The following is a 20,058-nucleotide window of genomic DNA, read 5'->3' as shown; positions in this document are numbered from 1 at the left end:
TTTTTGGACACTCTTATTCCCAGTTCAGGTTCCCATATGGAATTATTTGTGATATATGGTTAATCTGACGTCCATTTTATCAAGACTGTTTCCAAACCATTGCATTATGCATCCTATTTTTGGGTTTGCTTAAAGATGAATTCTACCTGGACTGTTACACCAACACTTTCATAGTAGTGGACTCTTAGATCTTCGCACCATGCTGCCATCATACCTTTTTCTGCATCATGTAATCCCTTTTTTAATACATATCATGGCTTAATAAATATATTTCGTATAGTCTCCTTGATTTTGTAGGGTATTTAGCATCCTTATCAGGTCCAGGAGCTCGGTATAATAATGTATGCAGCTTGTATTGTGAAATCTGGAGACAGATCCACTTGAAAAGCAGATTCAGCTTCCAAACACCATTATTACAGAATTGTTACAATAGGTAAGAATATATTTCATCTGTTGAACTTTGCTTATCTCGTCATTTCCCTGCTTTACCTTTACATAATCACTACAAAAGAAGGAATTTCTTTGGTGCAGTGACCTTTGTTAATCAGGCAGTACCGGAAGTACATGGGTAATGTGTGACATAAGTGCTAGCCTCTTGTAGGACCAAAGTAGTAAAGGGGCAAAATGGAGACCTGTGTAAGCATGCGTCCCAGAGGTCACATCTTCCATTTACTGCACTCCCATTCCTTAGAGTTGTGAAGATAAAAAGTATTACAGGAAATCATCGAAAAACAAATAACCGTTTGGCTGTGTGACCACTATGCGTTTTTCAAGCGTTTTTGCCGCGTAATTTCCCCAGCGAAAACGCTTAAAAAACGCTTGGTAATACGTGCCCCATGGTCCCCAATGATAATCCGCATGTGCTGTGCACATGCTGCGGAAATTTCCGCTGCGGATTATCATTGCGGAAAAATACGCAGCATGTCCATTATTTTTGCGGAAACGCGGCGTAATTGCCGCCATTGACTTGCATTGAATCGCATAATGTACACATGCAGATATTAAGCGATTCAATGTGCAGATGGTACCCGGGTCTGGAGAAGAGGAGACTCTCATCCAGACCCGGGTACCATAGAACCTGTAAAAAAAAAAAAAAAGAATTTAAAATTTAAAAAAAAAGAAAAACACATTATACTCACCTTCTGATGGCCTCCTGTACGGTGCATCTTGGCTCCCCGGCGGCTCGCGATGGTGTAAAAGGACCTTCCATGATGTCATTTAGTCATGTGACAGGTCACGCGACTGTTGACGTCGGCGGTCGCGTGACCTGTCACAAGACTAAATGACATCATGGAAGGTCCTTTTACACCATCGCGAGCCACCGGAGAGCCAGGACGCATCAGAGGAGATCGGGGGCCATCAGAAGATGAGTATAATGTTTTTATTGTTGTTGGTTTTTTTTTAACTATTTACTTGGTCACACTATATAAATCCATGCCGGTTGCATGGATTTATATAGTGTGACCAAGTTGACAAGCACTTTCCAAGTGATGCTAAAATCGCTTGGAAAGCGCTTGATAACCCGCATGTGGAAATGCATGTGAAAAACGCTTGACAAACGCTTCTACCTGGCAGGAAAAACACATGTAAAATCCGCATGCATTTTTCCTGCCAGGGAAATACAGAAAAAATAAGCAGCATTTCTGTATCGTGGGCACATAGCCTTAGGGACTGGAAGAGAAATCAGTGGGATGTCCACTACTAGACAACCCATTCTTAATGGGAATTTGTCACCAGGTTTGTGCTATGTGATCTGAGAGCAGCATAATGTGGGCGCAGAGACCCTGATTACAAGGATGTGTCACTTACTGGGCTGTGTGTTGCTGTTTCAATACAATCAGCATTTTATCAGCAGGAGATTATCACTACAGGACCACTTGGCACCTGCCTACTAGTCCTGCCAAGCTTCCAGCACTGATTAGCAGCTCTCTGACACTATACATTGGAGACAGAAAGCTGTGGTGTGGACGGGTTATACACAGCTGAGCAACTGAGCTCTGCTAGATCTCTGCAGCAGAGAAAACTGTGATTCTATCACAACTGCTGCACCCAGTAAACTAAGTGATAAAACGCTGGAATCAGGGTCTCTGTCCCTACAACCTGCTGCTGTCAGATTACATGGCAAAACCTGCTGAGAGATTCTCTTTAATGGCTTCACTGCGAATCACATTGCCAAAACGTTCACACATACCTCCCAGACAGTCCTGCTATGTCAGTGCCGTGTCCTTCAGTGGTCACGTGACTTTGTTATGTCATGTCATTTTTGCAGCCAATCAGCTGCTGCTTCGGCTAATTTATTAATGTATTTCATTATTACATTAGAGTGAGACGTTTATGCGTTTGAGAATAAAGCAGTTGCCAAATAACTCTGGCAGCGGCCAACTCCTGATTAGAAAATGGGTTGAGAGTTAAAATTCAAGATACCCATCCCTTATCTGGTGGGGGAGAAGTTGGGAGGTCCTAGTACACATTAGCCTGTCGGCCTATCCAGCTGATATCGGCAAGTTCAACCAATTTTAGCCTATTGAGTATGGCGGCCTTTACAGGTGACTTCTTGTGAGTTTTACTTTCTGGGTGTTTTTCACAGACATTAATATTTGCTGGAAATAGTTGTCTTCATATCCTTTAGGGTCGGCTCACACGAGCGTAGAAAAAATCCTTTCGGACAGAATAGTGGGGCGGTTTATTTCTCACTTGTCATCCATATGAAATCTGTTTTTTTACAGCAGCAAAAAAATAATCATTTACAAAACCCTTTACAGTTTATGTTACAGAACTGCAATGTATCCGTTAAAAAAAATCGCATGCTATAGTGCGGCATCTTTTTTTTTTTGCGCTCCCATAGACTTGAATGGAGGAGTCTCATCTGATTTACACATGAAAATGCTGCAATTTTTTTTTTCACACACCAATCCAATCAGTGAAAAAAATCAATCATTGTATAACATTGGTCCGAGTGCGGTCCTTTTTATTGGATAGCACTCAGACCGAAAATACTGTTGTGAGCACGAGCCCTTATAAGAGGAATGGCGCTGGAGACCGAAACTAGTCTGGATCAAAGCAGCAACTAGTCATATCCTACGTGTAAGCTCCATAGATGCAAAACAGATGGGGACAAGTTATGGAACTGGCAGAAAGCTTACAGTAGCAGCAACACATGAAGCCTTCAGAAGGGAAAAATAAGTCATCGCATAAGAAAATGCTATTATTCTTTTCTGTCTTGTAACTTAGCCAACCTTATAGTCTATAAGAAAATACGAGAGGGCCAGGAGCCCAAATTACAACTCTTATTAGACAAAATGGAGAGGGGATGAGATGAGGGACTGCTACTGACAACTTAGCAGATCATAGGGAACGCCAGCTCACAACATGTGAAAAACAGCTGTGCAGAAAATGCATTCTGTAATTATTTTATATATTATATATATATATATATATATATATATATATATATATATATATATATATATATATATATATATAATGCTGCTGGTTATAATTTAATATCTGATACTTACAATTTCCCAGGCTTCATAAATGGTGCAGGCTCTGACTGCATGACTCCACTGTAGAACTAAGTAACAGTATATAGCACACGATCGTACTTTATGGCATGCAAAATAGTGTACATAACATATATCCCAGTTATATACTGTACCTTCCGTGTTTAACTCTATATAGGAAAATATTCTCAATGTTTTCCCAGCAGGAAACATAAAGAAACAAGCATTCCAGAGATCCTGGGGATGCGCAAGCAACAGGAAGCAATGGAGACACGCCATTCATTTCCACTACAAACTCAACAGACGTCTGGACTTTAATCCATGACAACCCACTAGAATTATAGATCCTAGAAGTCGGTCAAATTGCTCCAGGAATCAATATGAAATTTTATAAAGTAATATGAAGCCTCATAAGCATCAACAGAAGAAAAGAGAAAGTTAAATGATATCTATCCTGTCCCTAAAATCTCTCAAATCCCCACATTAACATTAAATTGGCTAATATCTGCATTCTGCACGGTGCTTGATGTATGTTCTAAAAAAAAAAACTACCGTACTGGCATGTGCAGCTTGTTATATACAAATGAGCCTGGACTAGTAGGTCAGTGCAGTCTAGTCCAGCCTAGGATGTCCTACTTATGTGATTGACATCCTCTATACTATAAAAGGCATTTTAGAACAGCCTGCGTCCTGCTAGCCTGGGAATACACAATCGGGTACACTCTCAGTGACACAAAGTCCCGCTCAGCCAGGAGCCATGGGCACACATAACAATCAAGCTACTATAGTTTAATTTTTAAAGGGAACCTGTCATAAATACAAACAGCATTTAACAGCAGCCATAGTTGTAATCCGCAGGTAAGTACCACTTTAAATATGTGCAGCAGACTAACTGGAAGTCTGGGTGCTGGGGGAAAATAAAGTTATATACTGTGTGCAGTCGCTCATTCAGTCCCCGGAGTGCTGTAGTGGACAGGGATCAATCAGTGCTCACTACACTGTGAGTGGGCTGTAGTCATGGCCTCAATGCTACCTATGGGTTGAACAGTGAACTTAGATGCGCTATTCTCCTACATTTAAAAGGACACTATTGGTACTGTATATTATACATAACTCAACATTGAAATTGCAAAATCAAGAAGGAAAAGTCATGGAGTTCTGGAAATCACCAGATCGAGAAACATGGTAATAATATAAAAAAATGGAAACAAAATGTACAAAACATTCCAATTTATTCAGTATCGAGTATGAGAACCATACACAGAAATACACATACTTACACACCTTGGCATGATGTCAATGAGGTAACTATTGGTTGTCTGAGAAATGTTCTGCACTTGAATGCACTTGGAAATGTAAATCATCAAGATCTGCTGCTGGCAGCTACTTTTGCAATTGCCAACTAATGATGTTGTAGACGTGCTCAATGGGAGACAAGTCCGGAGACTCTGCAAGCCATGGTAGTGCGTTTAGGCCACACAGGCTGTTTCACAGTAACACAAGAAATATGCGACCTGGTGTTGTTGTGTTGAAAAATGGTTCCTGGGACACTATTGTGAAATTGTCACACTACTGGTTTTATGACCAAATCAATATAATACCTAGCTGAAATAAATTGTTGTACTAGCTGAAATAAAGATTAGCGTAGTCCAGCTACCATACATTATGGCACCTCACACAATAAACTTGGAAGTAGGACCAGCGTGATAGTCCCTCTTCATGACATTGCCCACATGGTCACCACATGGAAATTGGAGGCTGGAATGGAGTAATGGAGTCTGAAGTCTGTCCTCTTCAGCGATCATTCACACTTTTGTCCTGGATGCAATGGTAGCTGGAGACCACATGGGTAGTTGTATATGGATGTATCTGCTCCTAGTAAGCACCTGTACACACCTGCTTCTTGTTTTGGAAGTGCGGGTCAGTTTTTTTTGGTCACATGTGCAACACCATGAAAAGGCCTTCATGAGGGAATGTCACACTGGTCCTACTCCCGGGTGTGGAGTCCATAGTATATGGTACATGGACCGCTCTAGTCTTCATTCCAGGTGCACTAACAGCTCAGCATTATATTGATTTGATTGTGGAACCAGTGGTGCGGCCATTTCTCCAAAGTGCCCAGGAGCCATATATCAACATGACAAGCCAGGCTGCATGGACTAAATGTGCTACCATGGCCGGCAGCATCTCAGGACTTGTCTCCCGTCAAGCACAATGTTGGAGAATAGAGTATATTTTATTAGTATTCATTGTAATCAAAGTTATCATGGATAATGGATACAATGGAACCCATGACGATAAACTCTTTCTCATACACATAAAGGGCAATGTTCTGTGTAACATCCAGAAGTCATGCACTTCGCACATAGATAAAGTGCTCTCTAGGTCATCTTGATGTCTCTCCATTATGCTCCAAATTATTCATCACTATGTGCATCAGCCATTCTGACATCTCTGCAAGAGGCTCCAATTATCTCTCATCACAATCTACCTGTCACCCTGAGCACTGAAGGTGGCATCATGCCCAACATCCTAAATATCGGTCCGAGTTAGATCCTGGATGCATTCGAGACCACAAGAACGTTAATGCTTTTCATAACCAAGTGCGACAGTAAACGAGCTATAAAAATGGCATTATAAAGCATGACTCTTCTGTAGAGGATGACAGCAGCGCAGCGGAATAAGTCATAAAGTTTGGTACACACCGAGAAGCACCTGAGCCTCAGTCCCCTAAATAAAGGAGATAAAGTTGAGTATAATTTTGATGTTAAAGGGGTAGGCCACTTTATTTTCTAAAATTCCCAAAACTACCGGTGACAATATGACATCACTTGTTAATATAATCTTATAAGATCTCTGCCTTTGTCTCAATTTGGCTAATGCTGCCCCACTCTTCAGCACTGACTATACAGCGCTCCTGCCCGACCACGGGCGCTGATGAAGGGGTATGTGACTAGACCCATCCATAAGTCGCCTCCATTCAATAACACTTTATACAGCAAAGGAAACTAGCGCATCATCAGTGCTAGAGCTACTATGAGTACCGACTGAGAAGAGGTCCTGTTTTGGCCAATGATCGTCTAAGAAGCATTTTCTAGCATATTCTGTGGACCAAGAAGTAGAAACTGAGGAGGATCCAAGCCACATTGGAGCAGGAGCTCCATGAGATAGAGAAGTCAAGTATCGCTTTAACATTCTGAGCAATTGGTGTAAAAAATCTTTAGTTCATTCCATTAATCGGCACTTTGCCTGCTTACACAAAGTGACATTCTCAATGGTGTATTATTTTTGTTGATCTTTATTTTTTAGTAAAAAGAATTAAAACTATATGGGGCGGACTCCCATATAAGAATTATTTTTTAGTGCTAAAAAAGTTGGAAAACCATGGTTTGAAGCATAGCCCAAATCTCACCTATATGATCATATCTTATCCCCATCATGGCAGTGCCCTCCAAGTCATACTGGCATCGGCCCAGAAACCAAACAATATACCAGAGCTTGTAACAGAGTCATTTTCATTTTTTTGGGTTCCCTTAACAAACCTAATCAAAATTAGATTTTCCCTATTAGGCCACTTTCACACAACAGGGTATTCGGTATCTGTATTTTTGACGATTGATCATGGACCAGTTAGAATAAATTATGGCTTTTCACACTTTTCTTTACTGGAAATGTCTGCAGAAAAAAAATTAACTAGACGTGTCTTACTTTGATCATTATTGGAGATCAAATCTGCCAACACAAGTCAGTGGCCCCGTAAGAAAAATAAATAAAATAATGGATAGCACACGAATGCCACCTAGGTGCTGTCCGTCTATTACAGCTTAATGAGTAGGACAAGCTGATGCATTGTGAAAACTGATACACGGAAAAAAAAATGGACCCAGCACAATGAGGAAAATGCAGACCGTTTTCTAAATATGACAAAGAGAAAAAAAAAAGGATGGTTGAAGACTGAATTAGTCTTCTAAAGCGGTTACTGGGAGAACATCAGTAGCTGTTAAGTGCTGCGCCAATTCCGAGTACAGGTCGTACAGGTGAATAAGATCTAAGGGTAGAAGTCGGACATTGAGCTCTGCGCTAATGAATTTGTACTTTTTTTAGGTTTTGGGTGATCACGAGCTTTAGGCTATGTGCCCACGTTGCGGAAATGAAGCAGAAAATTTCTGCATGTCCTCTCCTGGAAAAATGCATGCGGAATTTCACAATTTATCGCGCGTTTTCCACATGCGGAATTGCCTTGCGTTTTTTATTGCATTGCAAAGGCAATTCCGCATGCAGGAACGCAAAATTAAATGACATGCTGCGGATTTTTTTTCGCATCAAGAACGCAGCGGAAAAATCCGCAGCAGGGGCATAGAACTTGCGGAAACTCATTGGGGACCATGGGGTGCGGACTGACAAGCGTTTTACAAGCGTTTCCGCTGCGTAAATTCCGCAGCAAATACGCTTGAAAAACGCTACGTGGGCACATACCCTTAAAGGGTCGTGCAGAGCTACGGATTTCCGTATCAGCCATTGAAAGACACTGCAGCTTAGCAGGGCTGTGGAGTCAGTGTCCATTTTGGTGGAGTCGGTATAAAATGGACCGACTCCTAAAATATATAATAAATTGGGTTCATTAGTACACTGCAGGACGTGCTGTAAATGTTTTCGTAAGGATTCCTGATCTAAGGATCTCGGCTTTTAGTTGAGATGAATCTGTGCTGCACTTTATGTACACGCTCAGTAGTGAGGCCGCGCTGTGGAGTCTGAGCCGTGGAAATTGAGGAGTCGGAGGTTTGGCTTACCAGCTCCACACCCCTGCCGCTTCGTGAGCAGGACAATCGCAGTGGCATCCAGACGATTGACAGCCATCATGCATGTGGTGCAATCTAATTAACAGCCACAATACCCGCATGGCAGGTGCCATGTATCAATCAAGAACCACAACATATGCTGTGCAGCTTGGTCACCCGTGTACAGGGATGACATGCAGTGATGGGTTTCTCTCACCTGGGTGAGGTTACTAGGTGTGCACAAACCGGATAGACTATTGCCTTCTATTTTTACATTAATTGTAATCTTTGCATAACTTTGCAGCCAAAAATGCAAAGGAGTCATTGCTGGAACCTGGGCTTGGTTATAATTTGTCAGCACAAGAAGTACAAAACATTTCAAGGTGTATTTATGTTCCTCTTACAGAAAACAACGACATCAGGCACGCGGCTTACCAAACATACTGGGCCACTGCGCAGCCTCGCCAACTAGTCTGATGAAGGGTAAAAACTGCAAGATCAGCAAAATACAAGCAGAATGCTGCGCACCCACTAGGTATGAACAGGTTAATATGATGAAACAATAGATATAAGTATTATCTCCCGGGGCAGGGCTGCGGGGAGATCACAAAGAATGTGGCACAACCATATCGTCACATTCACAACAATGTCTCATTGAGCAACGGACATTAGTCACTTAGTAAAAGAAACTTCATACAAGTAGGGAATTGGTGAGAGATTCATGGAAAATAAGACTTGTACGGAAGAGGTCGCCTTCTCCACCTCCGAGGCTACAAATCCCGAAGTGCCACCTGCGGGCGGTAGCATCCTCAGACAACAGTTCAAGCAATGGAAAAAGGGTCATCAAATAAATTAAAATATGGTCTCATCTACAAAGGTACAATATGTTATTTACAGGCTCGAGTTAGAGGGATCTGGAACCTTCTGGATTATGTCATTTTATTTATTCACTGTTTTTATTGCCAATTTTCACTTCTCTCCCAGCGACTATTTAAAAAAGACCTGGGATGGGTGGAAACGTCACGTTGCCAGCCGCATATGTCCCCATACCCAGCGCCACGCACAGATAAAACTTCAGCATAACATTTCCAAACTTTTCATGAGTGCGGTTGATTCAGGATCCGGAATGCAGAACATATAAAAGTCTATGGGGTCCAATCGCACCCCCCGCACACCCAGGACTTCAAGCAGAGGCGGCTTGATACAGCACCATGCAGGTATTCTCCTTACCAACCAGATTGCTGAAGATTCCCTGGAAGTAGGGTAAAATGTGCTCCCCAAATGTGTCCACAGCCTAGTATGGCATGGCAGCCCGTATAAAAACCATACAGATGTTGTAGAAGTGTATAGAGTTCTGTATTTGCTTGACCCCCTCAAAATATTGTGAACTCAAGGACATACATTAAGTAAACCTAGAAAAAGAAGTAAATAATAGTTTTCTTCAAATCGGAAGAAAGATACAATTCTCCCTTTTTAGCACAAAAGTGCAGAAACCAGAATGGGCGACGCGCTTCAATTCCTAATCAGCAAGCGGTCTCGGCTTTCGGACCGTCGGCAGCTTCTCGGTCACACACTAAATTATCTATGTTGTGTTAGGAAACCGTCAGCATTATTATTATGAGGACTAGCTGGTGGGGGAGGGGGGCTTACACCTAAGGTCTGTTAATTAGTATACACCTGTAGAATAAGTGACACCACTGTCACCCTTGATCTGTCACAAGCATTGGCTGCACCTCTAGTCAATCATTGATATCTCCAGATTCACATCTGCAATAAATGGCGACCATAGATAAGGTAAGTGATCGGATCACAGAGAAGTGATCATCCGCGGGGCCATGACTGATATCGGCCTATATCCTGGCCGTGGCGTCCCCTCGCGCCTCACTATTTGCCATTTAAATCTCAGTTATTTGTTAATGTCATCTGCTCCTATGTAGCAGAGCTAGAAGACCTGGTGATGCAGCGGAGCTGAGTTTGTAAGGTGGCACAACACATCTTGGTGAGGATCCTAGAGGGGCATCTGCTCTGTAGCACCACTTAGGGCATCTACAAGGGGGCTAACTAGGAGAAAGGATAGTATAGAGAGGAGAATGTCACTCTCAGCTGCTGTGGGGTAGTACAAGCATCTGGGGTCTGCAGAATCAGCTTTCCCAACCCCCTAATGCAGCAGTTATCCTGATGCACCGGGTCCCAGTGATCCCAGCACTCCCAGCTCTGCTACATACTGGGACACCAGTGACAACTTCTAAGTGCTCCCACAGCGGAGTGATCAGAGGCACAGCCAGAGATGGCGCAGGGAAGGATCCCAGCAGATCCCACAGGGAGGAAGAGATCCAGGAAGAGAGGTCCAGGCGGGATCAGAGGGAGGAGAGTGCTGGGAGAGGAGGACAGCCAGCACTGACCGGCACACAGCGGAGCCCACACTACACCCCGTGACAGCTGTACTCACCCACTGTGCTCCGCTGCACGGACACCAGGCCGTGGACACAGACACGCAGAGCCGCCCCGCGTACACTCTGACCCCCGGAGCACTGCACAGCTCAGCGCCCTGCACCGGAGAACTGCCACGCTGACGTCAGCGCCACGCCTCTGGGGGGCGGAGCACCTGGCCGGGGCTGACAGCAGTCGCACCTTACCCGGCGACAGGCGCACCTTGTCTGCGGGCGGGGACGGGAGGCTCACGGCTGTGCTTCCTCCCTCTCACCGAGGTCACGGCGTCAGGTGACGGCCTGAGACTCCGCCACAGTGACCGTCACCTCTGCACCATGTCCTGCAGGCTCTGCTGCGTCCGGCCGGCCGGCGGCTGTGTCTGCACAAGCACAGATGGCTTTTTGCGTTTTCTTGGGGATTCAGCATTTTATTGACAGAAGTGGTTGTCATTTTCGGGTAACCCCTGTGCACATGTAATCTAAAGGGGGTCTCCTTTAGACAGAGGCGTTATTAAGCGAGGACTGACCCTCAGGCAGATGTGGCCTAGCACTAAGTTACATGCACGCGTCTTCTAAGGGCTCGTGCAGACTGTAGTATCGGTCTGAGCGGGATCCGACAAACAATCGCAGTGTTATTCTATGGGGCCGTTCACATGGCTGATATTTTCTCAGCCAGCTGATCTGGGGAAAGAAGTGCTGCATGCCCAAGTGTGATCCAATCTTGCATTGTCCTCAGCCCTGCCAGGCACTGAATGCTGGAAACCATCGGGCTGCACTCAGATGACAGCGCAGGTCCAATGTCCACAGACTGAGAAGATGGAGACGTTTTTTTCCTCCATCTTCTCCTCATCACACTATTATCTCACTCTGATCAGTGTCATTTGCATAACTGATTGTATTTTCTCAGATGATAAAAAATACACTCATGTGCACCAAACTTTAGGGCTCATGCAGATGAGCGTTATACAGTGGCTTGCGAAAGTATTCACCCCCATTGGTTTTACTTATTTTGTTACATTACAACCTGTGTGTAAGGCTATGTGCACACAATGCGTAGTTGAAGCAGAAATTTCCTGAGCGTTTCTGCATCTCCTTAGCAGGAAAAACGCATGCAGTTTTACATGCATTTTTGACGCATTTTTTGATGCGTTTTTGTACATCAATGAATGCTTTTTGGAGCTAAATAAAGTTATTTGGTGGGACATTGCTTAAACCACTGAATTACCATCAGAACTGGGGTAAGTATATTGGTTAATTTGAATGATTAAAGAATGTGTTTGTTGTATTTCAAATAAAGTGTTTACTCTGTGTCTGTGTGTTTATTTTACTCTCTACAGGGTGGGCCATTTATATGAATACACCTAAATTAAATGGGAATGGTTGGTGATATCGACTTCCTGTTTGTGGCACATTAGTATATTGGAGGAAGAAAACTTTTCCAGATGGGTGGTGACCATGGTGGCCATTTTGAAGTCGGCCATTTTAGATCCAACTTTATTTTTTTCAATGGGAAGAGGGTCATGTGACACATCAAACTTATTGAGAATTTCATAAGAAAAACAATGGTGTACTTGGTTTTAACGTAACTTTATTCTTTCATGAGTTTTTTACAAGTTTATGACCACTTATAAAATGTGTGCAATGTGCTGCCCATTGTGTTGGATTGTCAATGCAACCCACTTCTCCCACTCTTGACACACTGATAGCAACACCGCAGAAGAAATGCTAGCACAGGCTCCCAGTATCTGTTGTTTCAGATGCTTCTACTCTATGCTCTAGAAATGGTCCTGCTGCGTTATTTAATGCAATGCAAATCCGGGGCAGAAATTTCCACATCATGTGCTCAGCACATCCAGATTAGCATTGCTATGCATGGCAGACCTATTAACAAGCGATTTTGCAGCTTTTCCGCGGCGGGAAAACCGCAGCGAAAACGCATAAAAAACGCTACATGTGCACATAGCCTAAATATTTATGTAATCCAATTGTGTGAGATGCATCAGCACTAAATAGTCTTAGTTGGTGAAGTGAGAATAATATAGTCATAAATTAAAATTATGGGATCAAATAACTAAAAATTGACATGTACATATGCATTCACCCCTTTTCCTATGAAGCGCTTAAACATTTCTGGTGCAAACAATTACCTTCATAAGTCACAAGCTTAGTTAAAGGAAGTCCACCTGTGTGCAATCTAAGTGTCACATGATATGTCAGTGTATACACACCTTTTCTGAAGGGCCACAGAGGCTGCAACACCAGTAAGCAAGAGGCACCACTAACCAAACAACACCATGAAGACCAAGGAGATCTCCAAACAAGTCAGGGACAAATTTGTTGAGAAGTACAAGTCATGGTTGGGTTATAAAAAATATCCAAATCTCTGATGATCCTGTGGAGCACAATCAAATCCATTATCATCAAATGGAAAAAAACATGGTACCACAACAAACCTGCCTAGACAGTGCCGCCCACAAAAACTCTCAGCAAGGAGGGCATTAATCAGAGAGGCAGCACAGAGACCAAAGGTAACCCTGAAGGAGATACAGAGTTCCCAAGCAGCAGAGACTGGAGTATCTGTCCATATAACCAGAATAAGCCGTACACTCCATAGATGTGGCCTTTATGTTATGGAAGAGTGGTCAGAAAAAAAGCCTTTACTTACAAAAATTGTAAGGCTGGTTTTGAGTTTGCCAAAATACATGTGGGAGACTCCTCAAATGTATAGAGGAAGGTGCTGTGGTCAGATGAGACCAAAATTGAACTTTTTGGCCACCAAGGTAAATGCTATGTCTGGTGCTAAACCAACGCAGCTCATCACCCCAAGAACTCCATCCCTACAGTGAAACATGGTGGTGGCGGCATCATGCTTTGGGGATGTTTTTCGGCAGCAGGATTTGGGGAAATGGTCCAAGTTGAGGGGAAGATGGATGGTGCGAAATACAGGGATATTCTTGAGAAAAACCTGTTTCAGTCTGTCAGTTTATTTGAGACCGGGACGGAGGTTCATCTTCCAACCAGACAATGACCCAAACCATACTGCTACAGCAACACTCGTCTGGTTTAAGGGGAAACATGTAAATGTTTTGGAGTGGCCTAGCCAAAGTCCAGACCTTAATCCAATTGAGAAAATGTGGTCAGACTTGAAGATTGCTGTTCACCAAAGGAAACCATCTAACTTGAAGGGGGTTGATTTGAGGTTGTTTCACAGCTAAAAGCTTGGGATACTTGACCAGGATCAATGGTGGTGTCAATGCTGAGCTATATGTCAATATCCTACAAGACGAGTTACTTTGTACACTCGAGTACTATGGGTATGAAAAGGACGATATAGCGTTCCAGCAGGACAACGACCCAAAGCATACGTCGAGATTGGTGAAGAATTGGTTCAATGACAATGAAGTAGAGGTGCTGGATGGGCCCCCTCAGTCCCCAGACCTCAACCCAATCAAACACTTGTGGGTAGAGTTGAAGAAAAAGCTATAAACATACCCAAGTGAACCGACTGGTATGCACCAACTTTGGGAACATGTAGAAGAGATCTGGGATCAGATTTTGGTCGAGAGATGCTTGAATCTGATTGAGAGTGTTACTTCAATGCTGGCATCTCTGTATGGCGCCTCTCTTTCCTCCCGGCAGGGACGTCGACATACTCTTGGCCGGTCAGAGGTGTCTCCTCCTTCTGGCATGGCTTCCTGCTCCAAGGGCCTGGGCACCTTGTGCAGGGCTCCTGGCAGCACACGTAGGGGTGCTGCCTCTTAAAGGGGTAGCACATGAACCCCTGATGTGTCTCCAGCCAATAGCTGAGAGACACTAAGTACTCAAGGCACCTTCCCGTGTAGGGAGGTGCCTGAGCAAAAGTAGTGTTTAGTTTTTCTGCAACCGTTGTCGGGTCCCTGTTCCTCTATCTGTGCAGTTACTCAGAACCTAAACCAGTTCTGCCTTCCTGAACCTGCCTAGTCTGAGCCAGTACCTTAACCTGTTACCATCCTGTCAAATACCTAATCCGGAACCCGCACTGTCTGAACCAGCACCTGTGTCCATCCTGGCTGTGATCCAGAATCCGCACTGTCTGAACCAGCACCAGTGTCCGTCCTGTCTGTGATCCAGAATCCGCACTGAACCAATATTCGTATCCGGTGTTGCCTAGGACTCAGAGTCTGTGTCTGCGATCCTGACCCATGGGGTCAGCTACCGCAGTACCAGGGACTGCTCTGGAGTAGTACCTGGTGGCTACCTGTAGCTCAAGCCTAACTCCACCATCAGGGGCTCTAGTGAAAACTAGGTAGCTGCCTAGCCATGCCCCTCCAAGGTAAGCCTGGCTTGTGGCACAATGGGTCCACGATCAACCAGTGTGACAGAGAGCATGCCCATAAGGATTCAGGCAGTGTTGACACCAAAGGTGGATTTACAAAATATTGACAAAATAATTTAAATTTAGATTTTTAGGAGCAAAACAGTAAAAATGCAGTGGCATGACACGAATCTGCGTAACTAATTATATGCAAAATAAAAACCTACAACAAGCAAAATGAACATAAACCCTGCTGTAAATAAATAAAAAGCAAGTGCATCTAAATAAAATAGGGTTCTTAGTAATACTGTTTTTGATCAAAAATAGTATATAAGCCATCCCACCGTTGACAAGGTGACCCCGCTTCCCTAGGCTGGTGTTCACAGTATGGGACCCAGTCCTTTTGTCTGTCCTTATTCACACATTGAGGTCAACTTTGACACATGGTAAAGTTTTTAATATTAGACAGTGTAGGACCGTTCCGAGCGGTCTATACAATAATGGGGTTCTCACATTCAAAGCAGCAGTGGATGGTGAGATATGGAGCCTGAAAGTCAAAAGCTCAAAACATTGTTACCCCTTTGCTTGTCCGTGTATACTGACTAATAATAAACACAAAGGCTCATCCAATCGCAAAATAAGGCGTATGCAGTATAATCCAAGATAAGGCGATCACAAGCTATGAAAGGATGAGTGCAATTGTGTTATGGGGAATATTGTAGAAAATGAAAAAGTAAGCATCCAAGTCCCTATGGCTTACCCATTGCTCCCTGTGTCAGACTGTTTGCCTGCAACCCCATTACATTTGCTTCCAATCTGGAGTCCAGGAAAATGCATTTCACCTGGGCTGAAACATTGCAGCAAAATATCAGGCTAGGAGAGAGATTTGTATTATTGATGTGTATAGCTCATAGCATAGCGGAAAGCATAGACTGGATACAGTTGCATCAGCTGTGAGAAATGAGAGGTCTCTGGTGTATGGAAGTTGGAGAACTTTTCATTACTCAATCACTGAGTTAATCAAATGCTAGTGTAATGGAAGCGTACACACGTACGAAATGTAGACCAAGTAGATTTGTGTCAGAGCTTTTACAGTTCATATTGGATCAATCGTGGTTGTCAGCCGATAAAAAAAGTAGAAAAATCCCAAATTGACATAAATTTTCTGACAGACAGAAGTCTACTGTTAGCTATTATGGAGTATTTTTCATGTATAATTTCAAAACAATGGTCAGCAAAATTATCTTTTTATCTTATGTAAGACAGCTTAAAAGGGTTCTCTGAAAATGAAAAGAAAAAAAATATATAAATAACATCCTAAAAACTTTAAAGAAGTTGTTCACAACTTTTTATTACCCCTCCCCCCACCCTTCCCTCCCCCCCCCCCCCCCAATGTATTCCCCCAGGGCACCTGAAGGATTTTGTAATTACCTTGTGTTGCAGATACTGCCTGTGAGCGGCGCTACCGTGGGCCACTCACAGCCATCACGTGACCCCCCACTGATGTCAAGTCAAGTGAGGCGTGACATCAGTGACGTGGTCCCCGAGGTGGATGCTGGGTTGTGGGGGGGTTATCCCCCGAGTCACACCCAGCATCCACCGCGCGCTTTCCCAATGAATGGGGAGAGGGAGAGCGTGCGGTGTATGCCGGGTGTGATGTGCGGGGTAACCCCGGCCACAACCCAGCATCCACCGATGGAGCGCAGAAGACCCCCGGCTGCATCCGGAATCATGACGTGACATCAGCGGATGTCAGAGCCGGCTGCAGCTGAGAGTCACGTGATGCCTGTGAGCAACGATTGATAGCGCCGCTCACAGGCAGTAACTGCACCGCAAGGTAATTACAAAACCACTTAGGGGCCCCGAGAGAATACATTGGGGGGGTAATAAAATGTAGTGAACAACCCCTTTAATTAGCAAATCACACTTCTTTTGTTATTTGCGAAGTAATCACTAAATAATTAAAATATCCATCACATAATAATAGGACAAGTGCATGTGAGCATGTGTAGCAGAAAGCTCTGCTGCTGTGATCTGAAGATAATCTTTACCATGTTTAGTCATTTAGGATGACATGGTGGACAGCAATGTGAGTGGTCTCTTTCACCTTAGTACCCCTGGTATCTCCAGTATTAGATCAGAATTAGATTAGTATTAGATCAGAAAGACAGGGTAGAGAGCAGTGTGAGCAGCCTCTTCTTAATTCAGCGTCCCTGATATCTCCAGTATTAGATCAGATAGACATGGTGAACAGTAGTGTGAGCAGCCTCTTCTTACTTGAGCACCCAGGTATCTCTGGTATTAGATAATATAGACAGGGTGGACAGCAGTGCGAACAGCCTCTTTTTACCTTAGTGGCTCTGGTATCTCCAGTATTAAATCAGAAAAACAGGGTAGACAGCAGTGTGAGCAGCCTCTTCTTACATCAGCACCATGGTATCTCTAGTATTAGCTCAGGTAGACATGATCGACAGCAGCGTGAGCAGCCTCATCTTACTTCAGCACCCAGTTATTTCTGGTATTAGATAATATAGACATGGTGGACAGAAGTGTGAACAGGCACTTCTTACCTCAGCACCCTGGTATCTCCAGTATTAGATAAGACAGACATAGTGAACGGTGATGTGATCAACCTCTTCGTACCTCAGCACTCCTGTTATCTTGAGTATTAGATCAGATAGACATAGTGGACAGCAGTGTAAGCAGCCTCTTCTTACCTCAGCACCCCTGTTCTCTCCAGTATTAGATCTACTGCACATACTCACCACAGGCACCTGACCTAACCTTCTAGGAAGGCAAACACTTTAATTCTATGGTTGTTACCTCCCTAGGCAAAATAATTGTGATGTGCTAATTATGGGTATTTAGGAATTTATAATGACTTTTTCTTTAGGCATTTACTTTCATCTATTCCCGGAGAACCCCTTCAACTTTCCATACTAGTGAAAACTCTCCATACAAGATAGATAGCTGTCTGCAGAACAAATGTTCAGCTGATTTCTCCTGAGTCCTTCATGCACACAAATGCTCAGTTGAGTCTTCATATATTCTCTATGAGAAAGCCGCTGCAAGCTGCTAGCAGCTAGCAGCGGCTTATCTCCCAAAGAAAAAAAAAATCTGACATGCTGGATCCTTTTCTCATCCCGACATCAGTGTTGGGGGAGAGTCAGGAGGCTTCCATACACATTAGACTGACAACCAATCCCACCAATATTGGTGATTCCTGCTGACGTTGGTTTAATGAGTATAGGGGCCCTAACTCATTGACATATGGAATCAGCAGTTCTGGCTACTGATTAACAGAGAATCTGCATCCAACAACCAGGATACCTTTAAGTTTATCAACCTATACCTTAAAGGGGTTGTCCAATACTAGGACATCCCCCTTCTCAATCTTAGTGTTTGGCCCGGTAAAATAAAAACACTTATACTCACCTCCGGCGCTGTTCCAGCGGTGTTGGCACTCACATTCCCGGGGCTCACGTGCCGTTATGTCACGTGAGCACTGCACCCAATCAGTGCTTGCGTCGTGGTCCCCTCCTTCAGATTTATAAGTAGTTAACAGGGAATGACAGCTTGACTTCCTGTTAATTATTTATATGTCCGAAGGCGCGGACAGTGATACCAGCGCTGATTGGGCGGCAGGACTCTCGTGATGTAACTGTTATGATCTGCAACATGAACTATTGAAAGATAGGGGAAAGCTGTCCCTACAGTAAGACTAAGCTGAATCCCTACGATGTAGCGGGCTGCCTGTTCCTAGCGAACAGACCCGCCTTAGTCCTCGGCTAGTCTGAACGAAGACCTATAGCATAAAGGGAGGGGTCCCTAAAAGAACTAGGGACTGGGACAAAAATGGGACACCTCCTAAACAGAGAAGTTCTTGCAGACCACAAAAAGACAAACTGACAAAAGGTACTAGAGGTCCCAGAAGGACCAAGCGAACTGACAGAGAAAGGCACAGAAGCACCAGGCTAGAGAAACAGTCAAACACTGAAGTCCAGCACAGCCAGAAGGGCGGAGCTGGAATATAAAGGCAGATGGTCACGTGACCGCAAAACACAAGATGGAAAAAACAAACAGGAGGGTTCTAACAGTACCCCCTCTTTTATGAGGATCCTCCGGATCCTCCAGGCCCAGGGGAAAGCTTTAACAAGCCTAGGAGCAGAGACATCATCCGTCCTTACCCAGGAGTTGACTTCGGGACCGAAACCCTTCCAGGAGACAAGATACTGTAATCTCCTCCCTCTATGCCATCTAGAATTTAAGATGCGAGAAATTTCATATTCGCCGTCTTCCACCACAGGAGGAACTGTGACAGTGGCGTCCCTATCAGATACATCAGCCTTTTTCAAGAAGGAAACATGAAACACAGGATTAATCTTCCAGGAAGTAGGGACATCCAACCTAACAGCAGACGGGTTAACAACCTGAAGCACTTTAAATGGACCCACAAACTTAGGACCCAGTTTTTTAGAGGGAAACCTCAACCGCAGGTTCTTCGAGGACAAACAAACCATGTCACCCACAGTAAACAAAACCTCCTTACGTTTCCTGTCAAAATACTTCTTGGACTTCTTGTTAGCCTCTTGAAGGTTGCAACGTACAGTGCTGGCCAAAAGTATTGGCACCCCTGCAATTCTGTCAGATAATACTCAGTTTCTTCCTGAAAATGATTGCAATCACAAATTCTTTGGTATTATTATCTTCATTTAATTTGCTTGCAAGGAAAAAGCACAAAAGAGAATGAAGCAAAAATCAAATCATTGATCATTTCACACAAAACTCCAAAAAAGGGCCAGACAAAAGTATTGGCACCCTCAGCCTAATACTTGGTTGCACAACCTTTAGCCAAAATAACTGCGAACAACCGCTTCCGGTAACCATCAATGAGTTTCTTACAATGCTCTGCTGGAATTGCAGACCATTCTTCTTTGGCAAACTGCTCCAGGTCCCTGATATTTGAAGGGTGCCTTCTCCAAACTTCCATTTTGAGATCTCTCCACAGGTGTTCTATGGGATTCAGGTCTGGACTCATTGCTGGCCACCTTAGA

General features: G+C 43.8%; 1 protein-coding gene across 4 annotated transcripts in view; it reads right to left on the bottom strand.

Moving 5' to 3' along the window:
* Window positions 1-10,917, bottom strand: part of MYO6 (myosin VI) — a 271,734-nt gene extending 260,817 nt beyond the window's left edge. Inside the window, exon 1 of one of the 4 annotated variants that reach the window (XM_073675590.1) lies at window positions 10,731-10,917. The gene's annotated coding sequence lies outside the window, so the exon portion shown is untranslated. The remainder of the gene's footprint in view (window positions 1-10,730) is intronic. The other 3 variants (XM_073675592.1, XM_073675593.1, XM_073675594.1) reach the window with 3 other exon arrangements.
* Between the last annotated feature and the right edge of the window lie 9,141 nt (window positions 10,918-20,058).

This window comes from Phyllobates terribilis, unplaced genomic scaffold (assembly GCF_046119375.1).
Source record: "Phyllobates terribilis strain yellow unplaced genomic scaffold, ASM4611937v1 Scaffold_3__8_contigs__length_932513732, whole genome shotgun sequence".
Taxonomy (NCBI): domain Eukaryota; kingdom Metazoa; phylum Chordata; class Amphibia; order Anura; family Dendrobatidae; genus Phyllobates; species Phyllobates terribilis.
This window is presented reverse-complemented; position numbering and strand designations above follow the sequence as displayed.